The 26,131-nt window shown below is 38.8% G+C and overlaps 1 protein-coding gene and 1 long non-coding RNA gene across 4 annotated transcripts in view; one reads left to right on the forward strand and one right to left on the reverse strand.

Moving 5' to 3' along the window:
- SLC8A1 (solute carrier family 8 member A1) overlaps nucleotides 1–992 on the reverse strand; it is a 379,277-nt gene extending 378,285 nt beyond the window's left edge. The window contains exon 1 of one of the 2 annotated variants that reach the window (XM_064572154.1): nucleotides 893–992. The gene's annotated coding sequence lies outside the window, so the exon portion shown is untranslated. The remainder of the gene's footprint in view (nucleotides 1–892) is intronic. The other variant, XM_064572153.1, reaches the window with a different exon arrangement.
- Nucleotides 205–21,425, forward strand: LOC123851015 (uncharacterized). Of its 2 annotated transcripts, XR_010405538.1 has the most exons (5): nucleotides 205–603; nucleotides 6,570–6,657; nucleotides 16,819–17,081; nucleotides 19,598–19,750; nucleotides 20,226–21,425. It is a non-coding gene; the product is annotated as an uncharacterized LOC123851015 (long non-coding RNA). The 2 variants fall into 2 exon arrangements; XR_008506850.2 differs by lacking the exon at nucleotides 205–603 and having other exon boundaries at nucleotides 2,618–6,657.
- Nucleotides 21,426–26,131: the final 4,706 nt, after the last annotated feature.

A 26,131-nucleotide genomic window follows, 5' to 3' on the forward strand; every position in this document is an offset into this window, starting at 1 on the left:
GGGTTAACCAGTATTTTTAGAAAATAGACTAGAGTCACATAGATACTGGTATTGTTCTTGTCTACACGTTTACACTTCTCCTTTGGACCCCTGAGACACGCAGCTTTTGTGGTTCTGCCACAGTCTAGAATTCTCAAACAACCCTGACAGCTAACCTAGAATAATCTTTGGGGAAATCTCCCCTCAAGTTCCCGTGTTTTCAGTCATTAACAAAAAAGAAAGAGAAATGTTAAAGGTAGCGAGAAAAGTCCAGTGTTACAGCTGGTTTCAACAATTGCAACTTGCGCAAGACCCGTGTTTGTGAAAGCAACTCAAGAATCTTTGAACAGGATGTAATCAACCTCCGATCTGCTGAGAAACACTGCAAAAATGACTTCCTCTGCCAAAAATAATAATGTCGTTTACAAGCAGCTCTTCCATGTCTAAGGAAGAACTAGCCCCACGTGTGAGTTTATGCTGGCTTCGGGGGAGCAAGCAAGGAAAAGGGCAAATCCTACCAACCCCAGCCTAAAATACCCCGTATCAGAATCCACGGGAAGCTGTGGCCCATTCCAAAGGTGCTGGCAATATCCAGGAAGATTCGTATCCACAAAAATCCAAAGGGTAAGTGACCCCGGAAAAAGGGATTATATTTGGCAGCCATTCTGTGCTGTCCCTTTCCCTCTGTAACCAAGCTGCCCTGGTTTGTGAAGGCAGAGCTGTTAAATACCTCTTAGTCACCAGCCCCAACCCAAATCTTTCTTTCTTTTTTTTTTTCTTTCTCTCTCTTTTTTTTTTTTTTCAAAATATCATCTGGCAGCTTCCCTTAAAGGACATCAAGAGCTCTCTCTAAGGAGGGAATATTCATGAATGATCCTTTAGATAAGTTTCATCACAAAAGCCCTGCACCTACCTCTGTCAAGTCTGGGCTGTTCGGTCCGCATGGGCTGGATGTGAAAAAAGACACGGGATGATGGCTTCGCCGAATTTACCAGAAAGAAAGGACCTGGGATGCTTGTCCTTTAAGTGTCTCTAAACATGGTTTGCATAGCTGGATCTCTGCTTATCTGTGCCTTTCGGCTTTCGCTTCCATACATGGATCTGTTCCCAACAGTAACTCCAAGCTGTGGAAAAGCAGCTATCTGGCAGCTCTCCGCTTCATCCAACACATGGATGATAAAAATACACATATAGAGATCCTTCCAGCCAGGCCCATTTTCCACCCTGCCGTCCTGCCACTACGCCTCTTTGGAAATACGCTTTCAGATTGGCATTTTTACTCCCCAGACGTTTAGAGAACAATCGCTTTCCCCCTGATTCCCACATAGAGCTTTTAGGATGTGGGTTTGCTTAGTTTTATGAAAACAGAGGCATGATTATTGTTCCTGGCCGGGGTCTTCAACCTTAAAGATTTTAGAGATAAGATATGTACAGGACCTGCGCAATGTGTAGTGAATGGATGACACATAAATGAATGGCTGAACAAATGGACATTGTGTGTGAATGAATACATACGTATTTAATGTATTTATTTAGTTAAGAATAGTTGCTAACACTCTGAATTCTTTGTCTTAAAGGATCAGGTAAGAGCAGAAGGTCAAGGTAATCAAAATCTCTAAGACAGGAGAGGTCAGGTTCTTCCTTAAACAGCTTCTCATTTAGGATATAGTGGGGCAGTTTCTAATAAGCTACCATCTAGCATACAGTGTGAGATACAGAAAATTTCTTTTAATGTTAAAGAATGTAAACTTGAATAGAATGCTAATTGCTACATTTGTTAACTGTCAGTGATACTTTAAATGACATAAAGCTGTGACCTAAATTTTAAGGGTGGTGGTGGGGAAGGAGAAATCGGCTCTGGCTAATAAAGATGTAGGTGAGAGGTACTCCTTCAGGGGACTGTGGAAACTCCACTTAGCCTTCTAGTTCCTGGAAATTGGACTTTTCCGTTTTAAAATTTCTCTCTCTCTCTCTTTTTTTTTCCAGTCTGTTGTTACTCTTGTGTGTGTGTGTCCACATATGTAAAAGAGAGAATTTCCAAATAACATTTTTCCATTCGCCATTTTTTTTCAGAGTCATGTTAAAACTCTTATAGATTCTCTTGTTTGAAGAAAAAATAAATTTGAGGTATACAGGGATAATTCATTTTTGTGTACTGAAATGGAACTAGTTTGCTTAAAACATTCCAGAGGAAAAGGGGAAGGATAGATGAAACAAGATTGGCAAAAATGATAATCGTCGCAGGTGGTTGAGTGATCAATAGGGGACTCATTATATTATCCTCTCTACTTTGTGTATGTTTTAAAATTATGGACCCCAGGAAACAAACTGAGGGTTTCAGAGGGGAGGGGGTGGGGGATGGGGTGACAGGGTGATAGGTATTAGGGAGGGAACATGTTGTGATGAGCACTGGGTATTATATACAACTAATGAATCATTGAACACTATATTAAAAATTAATGATGTACTATACAGTGGCTAACTGAACATAATAAAAAAAAGAGATTACTTGAAAATAAACCCTTAAAAAATAAAATTTGTATAAAAGAGAAGAGAGAAGAGTACAAGATAGATATATTAGGGGCGCCTGAGTGGCTCAGTTGGTTAAGCATCTGCTTAGGCTCAGGTCATGATCCCGGGGTCCTGGGATTGAGCCCCGAGTAGGGAGGGGGCTCTCAGCAGGGAGTCTGCTTCTCTCTCTCCGTCTGCCCGTGCTCTCTCTCTCAAATAAATCAGTAAAACTTAAAAAAAGAAAAGAAAAGAAAGAAAGAAATCTGAAAAGGAAACTCTTTTTCTTTTTTCCCCCGCACTGTCCCTTGCAGCTAGGGACAACCATGTAACGGGGTTCTGGCCACATAGGTATAAATAGGAAATCCCCTGAGTGACTTCAGGAAAGTGTTTATTTATCTGTTAAAAAGGGACAGATTCAGCTTTTGCCCCTCTTGTCCCTCTGCGTCTTCCACCTATTTCCTTCCCACAGAACAGACTTGACCCCTGAAATTGCAGCAGCTGGTCAGTGACCAGGAGGGGACAAGCAGGAGGACACAGACCTAAGAGATGAGGAAGCTGGAGCAGACAGACAGAAAGAATTTCAGCTCTGGATAGCATCATCCAGAGGCTGTAGCAATGAACTACCCACCCCTGGACTTCTTGCTCTTTGAGAAAAAGAAAACCAGAATTAATACAAAAAGTGGATTTCATCCATTTTGAGAGATCAGGCTTTTGTCGGGAATTCTTTTTTTCAGCTTCAAGTATTTCTGTGGATGATGGTAACATTCAAAATCAAATTCTGATATTTCCCCTCTGTCCTCAGCACTGTTTGATCCTTCCCCAAACCATTTAGGATAAAATATAAATTTCTTAGCTCAGTTCTCAGATATGTTTCAAAATCTACTTGCAATTCACATCTTCATCTCATCTCTGGTCACTCCCCCACCAAGGTCTTTTCATTTCTGCTGCCTTGAATGGCTGTCGTGTATGTGCAGCCCGGCCAGGTAGAAAGCCATGGTTTTCCTCATACTTCTTATGCTATTTTCCTCTGCCTTTTCTTTCTGCATAGAACATTCTTCATTCTCTTCTGTATTTAGCTAATTCTCCTTAAATTTCAAGGCTCAGATCAGCAGTTTTCTCCTCTGGGGAGAGGACCCTCGCCCTTCCCGTGTGGTTTAGGTTCTGGAACACACATTGTACAACCCTTCACTCTATAATTGTGGGGTACCTGCTATTTCACTGGTTTGTTTTTCAACTCAGCTTCAAGTTCTATATGGTCAGGGAACAGATTTCATGTATACTTGTATTATTAGGACTTGGCATACAATAGGCATTCAATACAATATTTAAATGAATAAATGACAAAATGGATAGATCAGTAAATTATCCTTTGTCAGAAAAATAAAGAAAGACGTCATGGATTCATTGCATGGCTTTGAATGAGACTCCTCACTCTTGAAGTAGGGTTAGAATTGAGACAGGCACAGAGACTGGCCCAGACCAAGTAATGAGTACATATGTCCTAAGTTCCTGTGTGAATAAATGGGTAAATGAGAAGGCAAGAATTCCAGGGGGGACAGAGTTTGAGTCATCGCCAAGAAGCAATATGGTTCAGAATCTGCTTGACTAATTGTGAGGAGTTCACGTTGGCTGAGGCTTGGGATGGACAAAACCCAAAGGACCTCGAGTGACAGGCTTAGCATGTGGTTTTAGGTAATGTTAAAGGGAGGAGTTTTGGCACAATCAAAATTGTGATTCTTTTATGAGACTTAGTTTTCCTTCTTGATGAGACCTGATAATAGAATACTATAGCAATCTTGAAAGCAAATGTTTACTGAGACAAACAGGTGGGTGGGTTCTTACCTGGCAAGAAAATTCTTTTTTTTTTTTTTTTTTAAAGATTTTATTTATTTATTTGACACAGAGAGAGAGAGGCAGAGAGCAAGTACAAGCAGGGGGAGCAGCAGACAGAGGGAGAGGGAGAAGCAGGCTCCCCACTGAGCAAGGAGCCTGATGTGGGGCTCGATCCCAGGACCCTGGGATCATGACCTGAGTCGAAGGCAGACGCTTAACGGACTGAGCTACCCAGGTGCCCCTGGCAAGAAAATTCTTAATGTCTTCTTTGTTTCTAAAGGGACATCTTACTTTCTAAGTCAACTATTGAATATGTTAGAAGAGAAGAAGGAAGAGGGGGAGAGGTGTAGAATGAAGTGTTGGGGCTTCAGCTAGTTTAAAAATTGGTCTGCCATGCTTATATGACCACTTGGATTTTAAATTCTGCCCAGCGCATTGAAAAGCAGAATCACTGTGCTTAACATAACAGATTGCATCTAGAAGGTCCCTTAAGTAATTCTAATAGCCCTATATAACAGGAATATTTAATTCATTTCATGTTTTTATTGTTAAAATATTTGATTATTTGTGTCATATATCCTTGTATGTCAGATTACATGATCTGGTGCTTTGAAGTCATCAATAGCAATTTGACTCTAACTGAGCTGGCGGTATCTGGGGAAATGATCTTGGGTAAATTCATCTCATTTTTACTCTCTTCACAGGGTTTGATTTTGCTCTTCTGTGCCATTTGTAAATGATAGGCCCTCTTGCCTCTACTTCTTTCTAAACTCATATCCCATAATTTGCAAGAAACATTTTTTAAAAAATTTTTTGCAAGCAAATTTTTTTTTTTTTTTTTGGTCTTCCAATTATGAGCCCCTGAACAACAGAATAGAAAGCCCAGATTGGTCTCATATTCCTTCTGGGCTTTAAGGTCTCAAGCTCATCATAGGTGTCCAGTGATACTTCTTTGACTTTATGTGGAACGTAAGGACCTCCTTCCAGGAGAAAGCACACAAGTTGGGATAGCCATAGTTACTTGAGAGTTTAGTTCTATATCTCATTTAAAAAATAAAACAAGGCAAAGCAAGATGAAACAGTATTCAATTACTTTTGTTCTCTAATGAAACTGTAAAGTGGATTAGAATATTCCTGACTTCAGGAACTCAGACTAGTATATACTACATAATCTATTTATAGTACCTAATATAATGTTCTATTCCTAAATAAATTCCTAAAGTGATATTTCTAAATAAATGAATTTTTAATAAAAAAATTAACATTAATCTACTCAGATTTTGCTGTTATTAGGTGGGTTTTTTTGGTCATAGTGACTATAAAAAAATCAGTGACTATAAAAAAACCAGTGTTTAAAAGGCTTTACTAATTGTAATAGTGTATCATTTAAAGTCTATTCTATCTTACTCTATCTTCCTATGTAGACAGCCCAGTTAAGCGTGATCATGTCCATGGGCTTATCTCTACAGAACAGGCAGAAACATTAATGTACAATGAAGAAGTTTTTTGTTTTGTTTTGTTTTGGTTTTGCAAATGTTTCATTGAGCTACGGGCAGAGCTTGAAGAGATGAGCTGAAACAAGGGTAAGCAATTTCAATGTATTTTGATTACAATTGTTGGACACCTGAGTAAAGAGAAAATGTTGGAATGCCATAGCATTCTCTCTCACTTGGAATCCAGTGAACATTTTTGCAGGAGAAGGTGATTTAAAGGCACTGATCAACTAGGAAACATCCTGTCAGTTTAGTGAGCCAGACTGAGCAAGGTCAGTAAGGCTGGTACGGACATGGAAGTACTGAGTGGTGAGGCTGTTAAGTCACGGAAGCATTTCTCAGAACACACTTGGCCATTGGTCCAAAGAAAAGTTGAGAGACTTTGCAAAAGTGCGTGTTACTACGCATTTCTGAGGAACTAACCACGTCCAGAGGCTCACACAGCCATTGGAACCCATAAAGTATTGTATACAACATCTAAGCTAGCCATTAACATAGGAAAAGGCATGACGAGTGTTTAGAAAAATGCCCAGACATTACAGGGAGATATATATTTCTCCAAACCTGAGCTTATTTTATTTGTGATACTTTAGAACTACCTACACACTGCTTTAATGAGATTGCTTTCTGAAGGCAACAAGTTCAGTAAATCACTCTGCTTTTCTCCAGTCTTTTCATCCCGCATGTAAAATTTTAACCATGATGGACAGAGAGTCTCTGGTCCAAAAAGCTCACCATGTTCCTTATCCACAGATACAGGTAAATGGAAATCGCGGCTCTTTAACCACAGCATTACTCACTGTGATTTGTTTTGAACTCGTTGCAGAGTCAAATAACACTGGTAAGTGTAATAAGATGTTTCAAAATCTTCTTGTGCTTGTTCATTTGCTTGGAGGACATAAAGAGGCAAATCTTAAAGCAATGTGTTCTGATCAAGAAACTGCTGGAAGTGGCAGCAACCTGATACGGAGCAATCAAGAATGGAAGGTTTATTTTGAATGAGAGGTGTTGTCCAACTGTGAGACTGAGTGATTGCAGCTGAGAATAAGTGCAAACACAATCACTATTGGCTCCAAGTACGAAGTTATCGAGAACCTGTCTGGTTTCATGTCTTTTTCTGCTGCTACGTTCACATTACATCCATAGATTGCAATACTGTCTGTGGAGGAGGAAAAAAAGTTCTTCAGTTTACTCTTATTCTTAATGACAGCTTCTGAGCTGCCATGATTTGAAATTACAGTGATAAAAATGCTCCTTCAGAAAAAAAGAAACAATATATTCCAAAGCCAAATTGTGTATCGGACAGGTAAGAGTGCCTCATCATTAAAGGGTCTTGGATATGCATTACCTCTACAGCCTGCCATCAGTTTTTATATTGGTTATGCTCTGTTTTCTGGACTTGTATAGCTATGGGCAGAGTCATTTCATTCTTCCTGGTCCCTAACAATGTTATTATTTTATTGAGATAGATCAAAGGAGCTGATCAATAAATATGTGCTGTTGAGTAATCTGTAATTGCAACATTTTATGTTTGGATGCCACTTGAGTTTGGGAAGCACTTTAGTGTGCCTTATTTAGTTAGACTTGACTTCAACACCAATATATTGTCCAAAACATGTGTCTCTTTCAGCCTCATTATTTTATAGTTACACTTTCTATATCACACACAAATATACTGCAGACACATAAAGACAGACACATAACTGTATTCCCCAAACTTGGGGCGTCTGGGTGGCTCAATTCCTTAAGCGTCTGCTTGGGCTCAGGTCATGATGCCAGGGCCCTGCTCAGCGGGGAGCCTGCTTCTCCCTCTCCTTCTGCCCCTCTCCCTGCTCTTGCATGCACTCTCTCTCTAAAAAATAAATAAAATTTTAAAAAAGAAATATTCCCCAAACTTAAGCTTTGTGCTTTGTTTAGTATATCTTAATAATATAATTTTTTAAATAAAGCTCTTTCTCCTGCTTATATCACAAAAATGACCACTTGATGATTAATTAAATCTTTCCTTTCTTCCTTTGTGTAAGGCCTAGACGGGGCCAATAAGCACATGGAATACAAACATGAATAAAATAAAGTTCTTGACCTCAATGAGATTGAAATTCACTTGTTTCTTCACTCAGTCCTTCCCAACTAGCATTCTCATTAGACAACTTCAGAAAAAGCAAAAAGAAAAAGCAAAAAAAAAAGCACTTATTTTAGAACCTTGGGAGTCAAGCTGGAGCCTGGGCAACCTTTCCACTTGTTGGAACTCTTTTGTCTATGCTTAGATGTACAACACTCTTTTTCATCTGGTTGCTTTTATAATGCAAAGGACAGAAGCAAATTATTTGGAGTACAAGCAGTGGGTCCAGAGTATTGAAACACTCCTCTTCATGACAATGCTAAGTTACTTTATTTGTTCATGAAACACTTGAAAAATGAGAAAGAACACCAGGCCTTCAAGAGAGAACAGAGAAAGAGTTGGCTCCCAATGCTTTCATTACCAAAAGAGAGTGTTAAAATGCATAGAAATGTTAAATCTCTACTAAAAAAAAAAAAAAAAAATCAGTGAATGACACATCCAGTTGCAGCTCACTCAACCCTGATTTCACAATCATAGGAGATCTTACAAGAGAATGGTTCGGAAGTATAAAAAGTATTTTAATTTCACCTGCTGAGAATTAATGCATTTGAAGCATTGGAGGGGAAGCTGTCCAAGGGAAATAGAATATCTGTACCATCACCTACACTCTCTCAAACAAAAATGATAATGTATGTGTATGGAAGGAAGTCTGTTCTGTAGGACACTTGAGCCTGGCAAACAGGAGGATGATGACCCCTAAACCGAGGCAACCCACGGCAGTGTCTTCATGGACTGTTGCTCCATGGTGTAGGGACATTACTCAGAGCTCCAACCTCAGCATTGGTGCAGTCCGCATAATGCTCTGCTAAGTAACAGATTAAAAGGCCCAACTCCTTTGAAGGTCCAATGTCCATACTCAGAAATGGCAGAGGGTTTATTCCAAAATGAAAATCTGGTGAAAAGGCAACATCAGACTTTCTAGCATCATAGCAATATTTTAATTTAAAAAAATGTTCTATTTAGAGCATTTATATTTCACATCAATATAGTTATTTTGGGATTGAGATGCCATAGTAGAGAACCATTGGGTCCTTATGATATTAGAATTTATGCAAGCAAGAGCACATTGTTGCCATGGGGATCGGTAAATAGTCTTGATCCGAGACACTAGTTCCCACTGCCAAGACATGGGTGGAAGAAGGTGGTTCCCACAGACTCTGTTTTCTCTAGACTAAAAATATAGCCTGATTTCTATTAAAGGGCAATTAAAAAAAATTCTTGGTGATGTAGTCTAAAAGAAGCATACCCTATCATTTTCAGAACAATTAAGCAGTGAGCTCACTATCTAATGCTTCGAGATTGTATTTGTATGCAATATTAATTATGTTCATGCTCGGTCACATCAAAGGTGGTGTTGGCAACTGCAGCTTTTCTTAGTGTCGTTCACAGGGTCTTAAAAAAGAAATGGTTTATGGAGATGCACATATTACAGACATAAATTACTTTCTTTTAAGGGTTACAATATAAACTTAGCACTTTGAATTTAACTCTTTAAAATCATTGTTTTGCTTTGGGAAATATTGCTCCAAATGGTTGTGATGAATGTGAATTCTATGACTTCCAGTTTTTATGGCCCTCCTAGTCAAGAAATCCAAAACATTAGAATTTTTCCCTGAAGTTTATTATGAAATAATATGTCCAGATACCTATAAGTAACCCTTGCATTCATAAGGTGCTATAGAGTTTGCAAAGTGATTTTACCACCCATCATTTTGCCCAATGTACTTCACAATCCTGTGAGATAGGCAGGGTTTATAATTAGTTAATCGTCTCCTTTTGTATGATGAGATGGAAGCTTAAAAAGGTCAAAATGCTTACCTAAATCTCCATCGATAATACGTGTAGGAGTGAGCAAAATGTCTCAAGATGAAAAAGACTTTTTCTTCTCTACTGTGGTATTAGGAAAATGACACACTTCACCGCATACATTTAGTCCTATAAACTCTATCATTCCATCATCAAGACTTCTGGATTTAATTCTGTGACAATTAACACTAAAATACCATCTGAATTATTGTCTGAAAATTTGTTGAACTAAATAGCAGTTAAGGAATGTTATCCATTGGCTGGGGCAGGGTATCATTCACAATCCGTGTAAGGGTATTTATTTTAAGAAAATTTGACACACATGGAAAGGAACTAATTTTCCGTTCATTATAAATTCTGCCAAAATAAGTTTTATTTTACCACTTGGAAGGTAAGTTTCCTCCTCTTCCTCCCCCTTCTCCTCCTTCTCCTCCCTCCCCTCCCCCATGACTTCTTGTGACTTGTCAGCCTTCCTAAGTTTATCATTGCACAACTTAACCTATTTTTTTACATTACTTTGCTGGATCTCAAGATAGCACAGCCAGGTTTACAAAATTATTATTATTCCTCATGCTGTCTTCCTCCAAGGTATGTTCCTTATATAGAATATTTGTTGGGCTGTTTCCAGTTTTAAATGAGTATAATTCATCAAGGGATCAACACTCACTAAAGAATTAAAGTACATGCATTTTGAATGACTGCTTCTCAGAAGTTCTAAAGCGCGCTTTCTTCTTAAACATCACTCCTTTTCATGCTGGTTCATTCCTCCATGAACAACATTTTTTTTTTTAAAAGATTTTATTTATTAATTTGAGAGAGAGAGAATGAGAGAGAGAGAGCATGAGAGGGGGGAGGGTCAGAGGGAGAAGCAGTCTCCCTGCCGAGCAGGGAGCCCGATGCGGGACTCGATCCCGGGACTCCAGGATCATGACCTGAGCCGAAGGCAGTCGCTTAACCGACTGAGCCGCCCAGGCGCCCCTCCATGAACAACATTTTTAAAAGCACTCGATTTGGTAAGAATTTCTCTTTTATCAACTGCCCCTTGGGAGAGACTTCTGTTGGTTCCTACAGCCCAGGTCCCTAGAGTCAGATGTTTTACGTCTCCATCCAGCTTCCTTGTAATCTTACCCTTTATTCCTATGAGCCACCCCCATGACCTTCCACAATTTTTATTTTCTCCTAAATTATAAAGTTGGTTTCTTACATTTGCCACAGAGAATCCTGCTTGCTATGCAAGAATGAAAAGAAAGTGTTATAATTACTGCTCTTTCCTCGTTTGAGCAATACTGTAAAATAACCAAATATTTTTGTCATCAAGCATTATTTACTACAGCAATCTTATATTTCCTCAAATCACTTAGCATTCATTTACCAAGATATGGTATGTTTTGCTCGAGAATCTCACACTGTTTTTCACAGGCTGTGCTTACTCCATTTTGGAGGAGGGAGCCCAAATGAAATAGATCTGTTCTCAAAAGCTCCCTACAGTCTTTATATTTGGAGCAGTGGTTCCCAAACCACATCAACATCAGCTGGGTTCGAGACCCGCTCATTTGGATGGTGTACCCCTTACGAGGCTCATGTAGGAGACAGAGAAACTGAAGTACTGCCTAGGTAGTTTCTCTAGGTCAAGGACAAAAGTCATTTAGCCTTTTCTCTAGTCTCGAAATCTCTTTGCTCTGTTAATTGAACTACCCTAATCAGATCAATAATGTCCCTTATCTGCAGTGGGGCAGGTAAGAAATCCATTCCAAAATGACGGGTGAGTTGCTTTCTCCTCCTTCACCCTGCCTGCTTACTGTGAATCTTGGTGCAACAGACACTACTTAGCAAAAGGTAAGTACACCAAAGTAAAAACCATACTCTCAGTGAGTTCATTTATTCCTGACCGAGGCTTAGGTTTTCCCCATCAAAGATCATGAAGTCACTGGGAAGAGTTGCCTTCCTATCTTTAGAAATCTTGAGGAGTGGAGACTGGAGAGAACGGGGTGAGACCATTGACCATCGGGGTCCCTCAGTTCACGTCTTCTGCTTCTGGGGATTTACAATAAACACAATTCCCTGGAAGCCTACGTTCTGATCAAGACCAGAAAATAAGCACAAGCATATTCAAATCCATTCTTATCAATTATACTTATCTTCCTTCTCCTTATTAATATGTTAAAGAAGGGAGGATGAGAATTTATCATGGGAAAATAATTAGGTTGAAGACTTATTTTCTCTAAGCCCACTCCTCGTCCTGTGTTCCCCATGTCAGTAACCATGACTGACCAGTTGCAGAATCACTCAGCTTTGGAACCAAGCTTCCAACTGGTCTCCGTGCCTCCTGCCTGGAGTTCCTCCTGTGTCTACCTCACATTGCATCCAATATAATCTTTCCCAAGCTTGTCTCTGATTTTATCACTCTGCTGATTTAAATCGTAATAGTGGCTTCCCAGAGGTTTGTGGTTCCTCGCAAATTCCCTAGCTTCTGCACATGGCCTGGCACCTGCCTGCTTCTTTTGGCTCATCTTCCGTTCCAGTCCCACAAGTATCCTCTACTCTGGTCCCTCAAACTCGTTGCCTCTGTTCTCAAGAACTTCCCAGGTGTCATTCTCTTTACTTAAAACCTTTATATTTTTTTTCTCTCTACCCATTTAATTCCCATTCTTCAAGACCAAACTCTTGAAAAGGACTCCTTCTGACTTCTTAGTAATGAGGCTATTTTTTCTCTATGTCTCCAAAGCACCCTCCTCAGCTATTTAATACCCGTCATAGGAGATTACACTTGCTGGTTTATGGCTGTGTGTCTTCCACTGGATGTAAAACTCTATGAGGGGAAAGAGAACATTGCTTTGTCTTTCTATGCCCAGCACCTAGAAGTGTGCATGGAATATAGAAAGTAATCAAATTTGCTTTTGGAATTAAAAAAGAAATTGAATGAGTCAATAAAGCAAGTTGATAGATGATGTAAATAAATATCTGAAGTTTGCCAGGAAGGCAGACTTGCAAAGCACACTTTCCCACAAACAATTTCTCATGGCTAAATATCTCCTTTTGCAATCTCATCTCCAATCTTTCCATCCTGCTGAAACCACATTTTTCAGGCCCAGCCTGCTGACTCTCCCCAGGACTCTAGGTGAGATTCATTTCCCTCTGTCATAAACATCGATTGGGTATCATGTACTCTTGTTTAATCAAGCTATCTCATTTCCCTGAACCAATTAACTCAAAATTTCTGTCTCTTCTGATATGTTTTTCTCAATTAATTAGAAAAGAAAGCAGATTCCCATTAGTGCTCCTGTATCTAAACATGGAAATCATCAGCCACCTCTTTAGCCCCAACTATAGGCAGCCCCACTGCCTCGGGATGCTTCTAGCACATTAAGTGATGAATGAGAGCTACGGAGTCCGAGACCTGAGTGTGAGCCCCAGTCTTCCCACTTTCCAGGTCATGTAGGCTGTGTTACCTCCTCTTTGAGCTTCAGGCTCTTTTCCAGAAAGTTGTGGATTGCAGCCTCTTCCAAGTGCAGTTTTGATAGTATGGCGGGACGTGGTCTGGAAAGCCCCTAATCGCTATCTAGCACAATAGGCTCTCTGGAGATGAGTAGTAATTATGTGTGTCAATATGAAGAATCTTTCAACTGATATTGAATATACCAAATTGCATTGAGTTTTGCACTCCTAGGTCATGGAGTTTTCTTTTTTTTCTTTTAAAGATTTTATTTATTTATTTGACAGAGAGAGAGATAGCCAGAGCAGGAACACAAGCAGGGGAAGTGGGAGAGGGAGAAGCAGGCTTCCCTCCGAGCAGGGAGCCCGATGTGGGGCTCGATCCCAGGACCCCAGGATCATGACCTGAGCCGAAGGCAGACGCTTAACGACTGAGCCACCCAGGCGCCCCGGTCATGGAGTTTTCAATATTTTAAATCAAATTAAATAAAGTATGCAAGCAAGGGTCTCTAAGTTCTAGAAAGTAAAAAGGTATTTTTTGCAGCTAACATCACATTATATAAATTGATGTGCAGATCGAGATCACTTGATTTCTTGATTGGAAATCTATTGCTGTCCTTCAAACGCAGATGTGGACTAAATGTGAGTGACAGCAAAAGATTCAGGCCTGAACATTTGCCTATATTGTCCTCCCCTTGGCTCATTTACTTAATTTTTGCCATTATTTCTTCTTCAATCCCATTTCTAAGTACTCCATGTTCTTTCTTTGCTCATATTTGGCCTACATCATCATTGAGAAGGCTTTATTAGATTCCTTTCATTTACTAAATTCAATCTCCCATGGTTTTCTTGTGTAAACCTTTTCTTTCTGTTCCGATTGTTCTCCATTTACATCACTAGATCCATCCTTCCTTTTTCTATTCCCTGCTCAGTGACTTGGAAGATTGACCGCAAGAACATAATCACCGGGATTCCCTTGCCCTCTGGCTTTCAAATGGGCTCAGTCCTTTAAGAGCCTCTGGAAACATAGTGATGGCTGGAAGAGCTAGATTGGTATAGGAGATTGCTCCTGCCACAGGCTCACTCCCTGCCTGGCCATAGTCCTGGAGGTAGTGGCCACAACTCCTGTTGGACAGACCCACACCCACAGCTCCATTTCTCAGGAGGCTTCCTTAACACTATTCCTTCCCCTTATCTTTTCATGTGAGGAGTGGTAGAGGCTTCCTGATATCAGAGTTCCTGGGTGCCTCATAAAATCTTGTTGGACCCTGAGCTCTGCCTCAATATCTATAAAAAGCCCCTTTATAAAATCTTTTTTTCAGTTAAATCTCTCCTTTGGAATCTGCCTGATTGATTTTCCATATATCCTCAGTTCAGGAAAAAGATATTTGCCTGCTGAGAGCTAACTCCAAGGGCTTACAGTGAGTGAGGGGATGAGGTGACTTATTAGGTGATGAAATTGAGGTCTATGGTGGTTAAATTATTTGTCTAACATCACATGGCTGGTCAATTTATGGGCAATTCATTCAAATATTTATTGAAACATAGAATTAGTTGGGCAGTGGAGATGAAGATAAAACATTGTTGCTGCCCTTAATAATCTGTATTTCAGTATAGGGGAGAGATATATAAACCAGTATTTAAAATGTAGCAAGAGCCGAGGAGCCTGGGTAACTGATTCGGTTAAGAGTCTGACTCTCGGGGCGCCTGGGTGGCTCAGTCGTTAAGCGTCTGCCTTCGGCTCAGGTCATGATCCCAGGGTCCTGGGATCGAGCCCCGCGTCAGGCTCCCTGCTCAGCGGGAAGCCTGCTTCTCCCTCTCCCACTCCCCCTGCTTGTGTTCCCTCTCTCGCTGTGTCTCTGTCAAATAAATAACTAAAAATCTTAAAAAAAAAAAAAAAGAGTTTGACTCTCGACTTCAGCTCAGGTCATGATCTCAGGGTCAGGGTCATGAGATCAAGCCCTGTGTCTGGCTCCATGCTGGGTGTGGAGCCTGCTTAAGAGTCTCTCTCTCCCTCTGTGTGTGTGTGTGTGCTCTCTCTTTCTTGCTCTCTCAAAAAGAAATAAATTAATTAAATTCAAAATAAAAATAAAATAAATAAAAAAATATTTAAATATTTTAAAAATGTTAAAATGTAACAAGAGTAAATGCCCAATGTTAAGAATACTGAAGTAAGAAAACCCGATTTTAATCTAGGCCTTGCAGATGAAACCAAAAGATGAGGTGGGAAGAAGATGGTTCTTTGAGTGGAGGGTAAAGCATGCTGTGAAGTTGTCTTCTTGCGCCATTTTTCTTGCAGCAGATCTAGTGCGTAGAGCCTTCTCCAAGCAGCATCTGTTTCCTCCTGGACCGCTGCAATGGGCTTCTGGAAAGTAGTATGTGGTCCATGCTTCTCATCCTCTAATCCATCCTCTACATTGTGGTCAGAATATTCTTTTCAGAAGCAAATCTGAGACAATTCTCTCCCTAAAAATATTCAAAAACTCTCAGTTTTCCTTAGGATTTTTAAAAAAAGAAGCAACCATGTCTAATAAGTACTTAAATGAACTGGTTTCTGCCCCTATCACTAACTTTATCTCTGGCTACCCACCCTTTCTCTCTTTTTGTCTTCACCTCTACAACAGTCCTCCCTGATCTCTGGTTTTGCTTTCCACAGTTGCAGTTACCCCTGGTTCACTGCCATCCAGAAGTAGGTGATCCTCCTTCTGACACATCATCAGAAGGTCAGTGGTTGCCCAACACTACATCGCGGTGCCTACGCCATGCACCTCACTTCATCTCATCACGTAGGCATTTTATCATCTCACATCCTCACAAGAAGAGCAAGGGTGAATATGGTATAGGAAGATATTCTGAGAGGGACCACATTCCCATAACTTTTATTATGGTACATTGTTATAAGTGCTCTATTTTATTATTAGCTATTGTTGTTAATCTCTTACTGGGCCTACTTTATACATTAAACTTCATCATAGGTATGTATTATAGGAAAAAATATATATAGGGTTAGTACTATCTACAGCTTCAGGCATCCACTGGGGGTCTTGGAAAGTATCCCCAGAAATAAGGTGTACCGCTCTATGCATTTCTTTCAGTTCCTTGAAAATGTTGTTCTCCTCTCACCACTGGACCTTTGCATATTCTGTTCCCTAGCTTTAAAGGCTCCTCTGAACCCCCTGCCATTTCTTTTGTAATTTCTATAAAAACTTAAAGCGTTAGCTCAAAAATCACTTGCTTGAGGAAGCTACCTCTGAAAATCCCAACATAACAACCTATGACTCTTTGCAGCATCTATCACAATTCTAATGAAGTTAAATATGTTCATTTATATATTTTCCACCTTTTGAGAACTGGTATGGTTTCCATTTCTTCACTGCGTTATCGGCAGATTTAGATCCAGTGCTGTATAGATGGTAGCAGCTCAATAAATAATTTTTGAAGTAGTATGGGAATGATTATAAATGGCCTGGACTCCAGGAAGGCATTGTGCATTAGGGGAATGTGCACCTAAAGTGGAGTGATGGTAAATGAGGCTGAAGAAGACTACAAAAGCCAAATTTTGAAGGGCCTTAAATGCATGACAAATCTGGATTTACTCTTGAGTGTGATAAGCAGCCATTAATTTTTTTTTTTTTTTTTAAGCTTGGACTTGTTCAGGTTTGTTGACTGGTGGAGGAGTGGACTGGTACAGAAAGAAGCTGGAGCCAGGCAGAACAATTAAGAAACAAATGCAAATATCTGGGAGAGGAGCAGACACTAAAGCAGTGTTTCTCAAATTTGTTGCATATCATAATCACATGGACAGCCACTAAAGCCCACAGAGGTCCAGGCTCCTTGAAGTAGGAGAGCTCATTTGGCCTTTGTATTTTTACCAATACAAATTTCCTCAGAGGACTCTGATAGCGGTACGTTTGAGAGCCACTGAAGTAAATTTAAGATAGTAAGATGCAGTCTTGATAAAGTTGAATGATTTTTTTTGAGGTGGGGAATGGGTGCAAGTGAGTCCATATTAACTTTTAGGTTATGGGCTACAATGGCCAGTTCTGCCATTGGCTAAAATGGGAAGAGATGATCAGTTTTGCATCTTTATTAATGGGATTAAAGTCAGTCTTTTTCTCCTCGTTTTATTGGTCTCGGTGCTCTGCAAAATCTATCCCAGTTGGTCAGTGAAAAGCTGAGGTCAGAATCCCTCCTGGTACGATAAAAGAGATTATGATAGTTCTCAGTCTATGATAAGGTCTTAAAAATCACAAGTGCATCTTGTGAATCTTAGAATATATTTTTTTCCCCTCTAAGTGTGTTGCTTCACTGTCAACTTGATTTATCTATGAGAGAAAGCTTGTGAAAATCACTGTAGTGCTTTTTATTTCGGTAGTGTTAAGTATTTGCCCATTTGTTGCCAAATCTTTCATGATTCACAGAAGTTTAGTATTAGTACCCAAACTCTGGATAATATTAAATCTTGTGAAAGATCAACTGAGAAAGTGTTTATTTATCATCTGACTTTAAAGAGGTACCACCCATACACTAGTGTGGTGCTAATATTTGCTGATCCTTAATAGTACTACTGAAATTAAAAAATGTGTTGCAGATTTAATATTAGTTCAGCATCTTTATGATGCCTGGAGAACAGTAGATTCCCTGGGATTTGTACTTTAAGAGTAAATATGAGAACCCTCAGTTTGTTTTTCAGAGCCCATCGTCTCTCACGGTTCATCTCCCCCTCCGATTCCCCCCCTTCATTCTTCCCCTCTTGCTATCTTCTTCTTCTTTTTTTTTTTTTTTAACATATAATGTATTATTTGTTTCAGAGGTACGGGTCTGTGATTCATCAATCTTACACAATTCACAGCGCTCATCATAGCACATACCCTCCCCAGTGTCTATCACCCAGCCACCCCATCCCTCCCACCCCCCACCATTCCAGTAACCCTCAGTTTGTTTCCTGAGATTAAGAATTCCTCATATCAGTGAGGTCATATGATACATGTCTTTCTCTGATTGACTTATTTCGCTCAGCATAACACTGGTTCTAGAGGGGAGGGGGGTGGGAGGATGGGTTAGCCTAGTGATGGGTATTAAAGAGGGCACGTTCTGCATGGAGCACTGGGTGTTATGGGCAAACAATGAATCATGGAACACTACATCAAAAACTAACGATGTAATATATGGTGATTAACATAACATAATAATAAAAAAATAAATAAATAAAACTATGGTGACTTCTGGAAAAAAAAAAAAGTAAATATAAGACTGGGCAATATCCAGGAGCAGGAATCAGGAAAGATCCAAAAGATGCAATGGTCTGTGTTGTTAATATTCCTGTACCTAATTTCACCACACAATACAGTTTACCCTAAATATGTTTTGAAGTAAGATATTAAAATGTCCCTTCATATGTCATAATGACAGACAACCTGGAATAGTAGAAAGGACTTGAGTTCTAATCCAGACACATAACCAACCATTGGACCTTGAGCTCTTCACTTAGCATTTTGTGTGCTCTGATTCCTCAGCTTTTAATGATGGGAATGGCTATTCTCTAAAATTGGTTCTTCTCGTTCTGCAATTCTGAGATTCTGGGTTCTATCGATTGAGCATCTGTATCTTTTTTAATAGAAATGTGATTCCATCTGGGAACATCTATTACAGTTTATAACATATTTTGCCAAGTCCTTGACCTTAATTTTATCATAGGCATCAGATGTTCCTTCACAGATTCTACTCTGCATATTACTGAAGGAACATCAGTTATGCTTATGTCTTGAGTAGTGTTAATCTGGCTCAAAAAATACGCCAGATTTGCTAACATGATCATTAAATGACTTCTTAATTAAGATTGTCAATACCACCAGTGATATAGTTCAGAGCTATTTTAGCATTAGAAATTACATAAACTACTCATTTACATTTTTATTTTTATACTTAATGCAAAATAAAAGTATTTTTGTCAAAGGCATCATACTTTTTCCAAATAAACATGGATTCTAAAATAATTCTGTGATACACGTATTAATTGACTAAATATACTGCTGTTTTATTTCTTCTAATGAAACAATATTCCCTTACTAATAATTATACTTACTTCTATTATTAATTTAGAAACCTGCTTCTTTGCACTGGAAATTTTATTTTTATGATTTCCTGGTTATAAAAGTTTAGTTTGGGCCATAAAAGGCCCCCAGTTTTTTGCTTACTCGAAACCAAGGAGATAGAGATAGATTTTTTTTTTTAATCTTTGCTTTTACTATTTGTTCATTAAAAGAAAAAGTGCAGTCTTCTATGGTGAATTATTAAACCAAGGCAAATCTTTGATTCCGAGGGGAAGAAAGGATAATAAGCAAAGAGTAAACAAACAACCCATTAGACTCAGTGCACTTTGGTGCTTTGCCTCTCTGAGTCTCTGTTTTCCAATCTGCAGATGGTGGTGGAAAAGCATGAAATAGTCATCACCTTGTGAAATGTACTGCAAATGACTTGAGATAACAACAGTACAGCTCTTGACCAAGAGTTATAGTTGCCAAGAAGTATCTACTATTTGATGATTAATTTAATATGTAGAAGTAAGTGACAGGTAAGAGGCTTCCCTAGGCTCATGCTATTTCATGATTGCATGTCAGAAACATTCATTTTATGTCACCTCATCCACTTTCCTTTACAGTGAGTCAGACAAATGTCCATAAGCATATTGGGCCTCCTGACGCTGTCTTCCTTCTTTCAGTTCCTGGCGCTGTATTGTTGGTCATAATCAGTCGTGTGTTTTCAGCATCTGGGGGTCAAATGTTGATTTTCTCTCCCAATATGGTCTAGTTTTTTCAAATGAGCTTCCTATTGTAGCTTTTTGATTAGCCTTGTCTCTGTTTCTTCTTAGAAACCCTTGATTACTCCAGAAAGGAAACTTAAAAGTGTCATCAAATACATACCCTTACGAGAAATAATTTCAATATTTTGCAAAAGAAATTCCAGAAAGCATAGTGGAGGCATGCATTACCTGTCTCTGATTCTTTCGCCCTATCGTATCACTATCTTCTCTGATTCCTTTACCCCAGGCTGATCTCTGGCCTCCGCCTGTCTGTACTGGGTGCCTTGCTCAGCTACTTGGAATCTTCTGCCGCAACGGAGCTTAGAAAGTCCCAGCACCTGGCGGAGAGGGATGGAGGCGAGTGACAGAAGGAGAACAAATTCATCCATTTGCACTGTACTTCGCAAAAGTAAAAAAACGTGCCTCCAAAGAGGGCCTCTTACATGCTCTCTTTATCTCTTTGTGGTCTGACTGAGGCAGGAACTACCATCTCCAAAAACACTGGGACTCATACGTGTTAAATGATCTGCTTAAGGTCACGCAGTTTGGAAGCATTTCAAATCAGTTTTAGTCTGTATCTTCCAAATACAGCTCCAGGATTCTTTCCACTCGTTCATTCCAACATCTCTATTCTGGGACTATTATCAGAAGTGCCTGAACTTGTCTTTGGGAAATCCCGTCATTCACTCAAGTGCTTCATGAGGCGCTTTGATTGTGAAAACAGAAGAAATCCTAAAGCTTTGCTATGATAATAAATAAGAATGTTAACAGTCTATTAAAATAAGATGTAAGGATTTAGGAAGATATGTATACCCTCACCGTATCTTCTCAAAAGCAGAGTGAGTAATATTGCCAGAAGGTTCACCCATAACAGACAGGAGGAAAATAATAGCAGTAGACAGTTCTGTCTCTGGGATAGGTAAGTTTTTTTTTCCCCCAGGAATGTAGAGAAAATGATGAGATTGTCTTAGGCTTAATACTCCCTAATTTTCATTCCATACAAATAGCATAGTACCAACTGTGGACAAGATAGTAAAATCCCTTTTGAGAAGTGCAATGAAAAAGGTATGATTTTAGACTTTGGATCAAAGACTGAATTCAGGCTAACTAGAGCTCCTTGTAAGGTTGTCGCTAAAATGAAATAAAATAAGACAAAAGTTGTTACAGAGTGCCTTGAACGTTTGTTACAATTAAATAGGTATTTTTTGTTGTCAGATGAATGAAATCAAAGCATTCAGAAAATGCCCCTGGATTTCCAGGAAAGAAGAGCTTACTGGTTCACAATAGTCAAAATTAGTAATTTTAGCAATAAATAAGCATGCAGCATATTTTGGAAATTTTTTTTTTTTGTAAAAGTGGTCCTAAGCTCCAGATCACCTTATAATCATTTAGGAAGTAACAAACAAACCAACAAACAAAAACAAAAACAAAAGAACCACAAAATATCAAGGCCTATTTCAGACCAGTTAAATCTGAATCTCCTGGGGTGGAGTCTGGGTTGGTTTGTTTGTTTTGTTTTTAAGATTTTATTTATTTATTTGACAGATAGAGAAAGAGAACAAGCAGGGGGAGTGGGAGAGGGAGAAGCAGGCTTCCCGCTGAGCAGGGAGCCCGATGTGGGACTCGATCCCAGGACCCTGGGATCATGACCTGAGCCGAAGGCAGCCTCTTAACCGACTGAGCCACCCAGGCGCCCCTGTTTGTTTTTGTTTTGTTTTGTTTTGTTTTTGTTTTTAGCTTACCAGGCCATTCTAACATGTGGCCACAGTTGAGGAATGTTGGTTTGTAACATCAATGGTCCTGAGTAGCAATCACGGAAAACTTCTTTTGATGATGACTGTGACATACGTGTGTCTTTTTCAGTAATAATGGCCCCTGGTGTACCCTCCTTTCCTGCTCATGATGGCCCTATTCATAATTTTTTAGTTTTCTGAAGAGGCTCTGAGGTGGACACATCAGCCTGCGGTGTCCCGAGCAATGGTAAGTGAAGTGTAAGAGAAGTAACAGGAGAGCTGGTCCAGAGCCCATGTCTTGCAGCTGGAGGGAGGAAACCAATGAGGAGCTTCTTACTTCTTGATTACAAGTTACTGTGACTGTTTCTTGTGTTTTCCTTGTCTCCCTGGGTCCTTTCCTTTCTCCTTTTTCTCTTTGCCTACCTTATTTACTCCTCTGTGCTGCTCAGTTTCTTATCTTCATTTTATTTTTTCTTTCGCTCTCTTTCTCAGAGAAAATACACTTTCTTGAGGATAAGAAAATTAAGCTGACATGCAATCGGTTGTCATTGCCCCCTGGTTCTACCAGCTCCACTTGATGTTTGGCTCCATAACCATTTTGGAGTGGCTTAGATATTTGTACAATTCCCAGCCATCCTAGATTCCCATAGCACACCCTAGCTTTTGCATTAATGTCCTGTATGAGGAATACTTACCAAATGTTAGTTGGTTAAATTTTAGTGGTTATCCAATTTGTTGGTGTACAATTGTTCAAAATACTCTTAAGATCTTTTTTACTTCTGTAGAATCAGCAGTAGTGTCCCAATTCTCAGTTCTCATTTTAGTAATTTGAGTCTTCTCTTTTTTCCTTCTTAGTTCACCTAGCTAAATGTCAATGTGTTAATCTTTGCAAAGAACCACGTTTTGATTTCATTCATTTTTGCTATTATTTTTCTATTCTCTATTTCATTGATCTCTGCTCTAACCTTTGTTATTTCCTTCCTTCTGCTAGCTTGGGGGTTAGTTTGCTCTTTTTCTAGTTCCTTAAGTTGTAAAATTAGGTTGTTGTTTTGAGATCTTTCTTGTTTTTTAATATAAACACTTACAGCTATAAATTTGCCCCTTAAGCACTGCTTTTGCTACATCCTGTAAGGTTTTTTTTTTTCATTTTCATTCATCTCTAAGTATTTTCTAATTTCACTTGTAATTTTTTTCTCTGATCCATTGGTCACTTAAGAATGCTTTGTTTAGGGATGCTTGGGTGGCTCAGATGGTTAAGCCTCTGACTTCAGTTCAGGTCATGATCTCAGGGTCCTGGGATAGAGCCCCCTGTCAAACCCCACAACACGCTCCATGCTCAGTGGGGAGTCTGCTTCTCCCTTTCGCTCTCACTCTGCTCACCCCAACTGCTGCTCTCTCTCTCTCTCAAATAAATAAATAAAATCTTTTTTTTTAAGGGTAAAATCTTTTTTTTAAAAAAAGAATGCATTGTTTAACTTCCACAAAACTGTGAAATTTCCAATTTTACTTGTTTTTGATTTCTAACTTCCAAGATGGTGGGAAAAGTTATTCCCTATGATATCTGTCTTTCTGTATTTATTGAGACTTAATTTGTGGCCTAACATATGCTGTATCCTGGCAAAAGTCCTACGTGCACTTGAGAAGAATGGGTTTTGCTATTGTTGTGTAGTCTTTTCTGTACATGTCTATTGTATTGTTAAGTTCTCTATCTCTTTAGTCATCTTCTGCCTGGTTGTTCTATCCATTACTGAGAATAGGGTATTGAAGTCTATAACTATTTTTATAGAACTGTCTATTTTTCTCTTTAATTTTGTCAGTTTTTACTCCATATATTTTGATGGTCTGTCATCAGGTGCATAAACAATTATAATTGTTGTATCTTCTTGCTGTATTGGAGTTTAAAAATATATAATGCCCTTCTTTGTCTCATAATCTTATGATTTAAAGTCTGTTTGTCTGATATTAATGTAGCCATCCCTGCTCTCTTCGGTTACTATTTGCATGGAATATCTTTGTCCTTCCTTCCACTTTTGGTCTATTTATTTCTTCGGTTCTAAGGTGAGTATTGTGTAAACTGAATATATGTGTGATGGAGCATGTGATTTTATCCGTTCTTCTAATCTCTGTCTTCTGATTGGAGAGTTTAATTCATTTACATTAGTAAAGTAATTACTGATAAAGAGGGACTTCTGACATTTTCTTTTTTGTTTTCTCTATGTCTTGTAACTTTTCTTGTCTTGAATTTTCTATATTACTGCTTTCTTTTGTTTAGTTGATTTTTTTGTTATTGTTTAATTTCTTTTCTCATTTTCTTTTGTTTATGTTCCATAGCTATTTTCCTTGTGGTTACCTTAGGGATTATATTTAACATTCTAAGGTTAAAACACACTAGTTTGAATTTATACCAGTTAACCTTCTATAACATAACCGTCTATAACATAACAGAAGAACATATAACCTTCTATAACATGAACAGAGTCATACAGAAACTCTGCTCCTTCATAGCTACATCCTTACCCATTTAGGTTGTTGATGTCACAAAATTACATCTTTATACATTGTGTGTCCAAAAACATAACCTAATAATTCTTTTGAATGCATTAGTCTCATAAATTATATAGAAATCAAAACTTGGAGTTACCAAGCAAAGTTATAGTGATACTAGCTTTTAGACTAATAATTGGGTTTTTTAAAATGAATTAGTCTCATAAATCATGTAGAAAACAAAAAGTGAAGTTAACAAACTCCACAGTTGTTAAAAGAATAAAGTTTTTATAATTGCCCTTGTATTTTCCTTTATTGAGATCTTTATTTTGCCATATGGCATTGAGTCTGGTGTCTTGTCATTTCATCCTGCAGGACTCCTTTGAACATTTCTTGCAGGGCAGATCTAGTGGTAATGAACTAGATCTGGGAGTATCTTAGTGTCTCCCTCACTTTCAAAGGACGATTTTGCCGGATGTAGGATTCTTGATTGACAGTTGTTTTCTTTTAGCACTTTGAATATATCAGTACACTGCCTGTGGCCTCCAAATTTTGTGGTAAGAAATCTGCTGACAGTCTTATTGAAGATCTCTTGCCTCTCTCTTGTGCTCTCAAGATTCTCTTTTTGTCTTTGTCTTTCTAAAGTTTGATTACAATATGTCTCAATATGGGCCTCTTGCAGTTCATCTTACTTAGAGTTGGTTGAGCTTCTTGGATGTTTATATTCATGTATTTCATCAAATTTGGGAAGTTTTTAGCCACTGTTTCTTTATATATTCTCTATGACCCTATAACTTTTTCTTTCCCTTCTGGGACTCCCACAATGTGTATGTAGGTCCACTTGATAGTGTGCTATAGGTCCCTTAAGCTCTATTTACTTTCCTTCAATCTTTTTTCTTTCTCTTCCTTAGACTTCATAATTTTCATTACCTTAAGTGTGCTGATTCTTTCTTCTGCTTACTCAAATTTGCCTTTGAATTCCTCTAGCAAAAAAATCATTTTGATCATTGTACTTTTCAGCTCCAGAATTTTGTTTTGGCTTCTTTTTAGGTTTTTTTCTTTATTGATATTTCCATTTGTTCATGTGTATAGATATAGATATAGATATAGATATAGATTTTTTTTTTTTACTTGCTCCGCATCTTCTTTAGTTCTTTGAGTATCTTTAAGATGGTTGTTTAAAAATCTTTGCCTAGTATATCTGCCATCCATACTTTTGCAGTGACAGCTTCTGTTGATGGATTTTTTTCCTTTGAATGGGCCATACATTCCTATTTCTTTGTATGCCTTATGTTTTTGGATGAAAACTAGAAATTTGAATCTAAAAATGTGGAAACTCTGGAAATTAAGCTGTCCTCCTTTCCCAAGATTTGTTGAGTTTTTTGTTGTTGCTGTTTGATTGCTGTAGACTAAAAAGTTATAATGATACTAGCTTTTAGTATCAGCCTGAGATGTAAACATAAGGTCATTTCAGGTCTTTTCTGAGTCTTTTGCTGGTCATGGGTGGTTAGTTTCTATTATCTCCTATATTTGCAGTTATTTTGAATGTCCTAGTCTTTAATGTCTGGCTCCCCAAAAGAGGGAAATAAAAAAATGAAGGGGCAGGGAAATGGGGATAAAGTACAGCAATAATGGCTGCTACCTCTTTGTCTGCATCTGTATGATCAGGAGCAGGAACCAGTGGTCAGAGCATAGATCCCTAATATTTGGAGGACAGGGTCTATTTTGCCCAACTTAAGCTGCTTCGGGAACATGTGCAATGCTTGCCATGCAGCTGGGAGGGGGATGGGGAGCTGCTACTGTGCTAAGAGTTGAAACAGACTGAAAATAACCACAATTTACTGTCCATGCCTTCCTTTGGAAGTTGCAAGCTTTCCAGAGAGTCCATCAGACAGAGTCTGCCAGTGTAGTTGTGTAGGTATGAAGACAGATTCCT

The sequence above is a fragment of the Mirounga angustirostris genome, unplaced genomic scaffold (genome assembly GCF_029215605.1).
Source record: "Mirounga angustirostris isolate CCGP_5_RB_7025 unplaced genomic scaffold, mMirAng1.0.hap1 SCAF_10, whole genome shotgun sequence".
NCBI lineage: Eukaryota > Metazoa > Chordata > Mammalia > Carnivora > Phocidae > Mirounga > Mirounga angustirostris.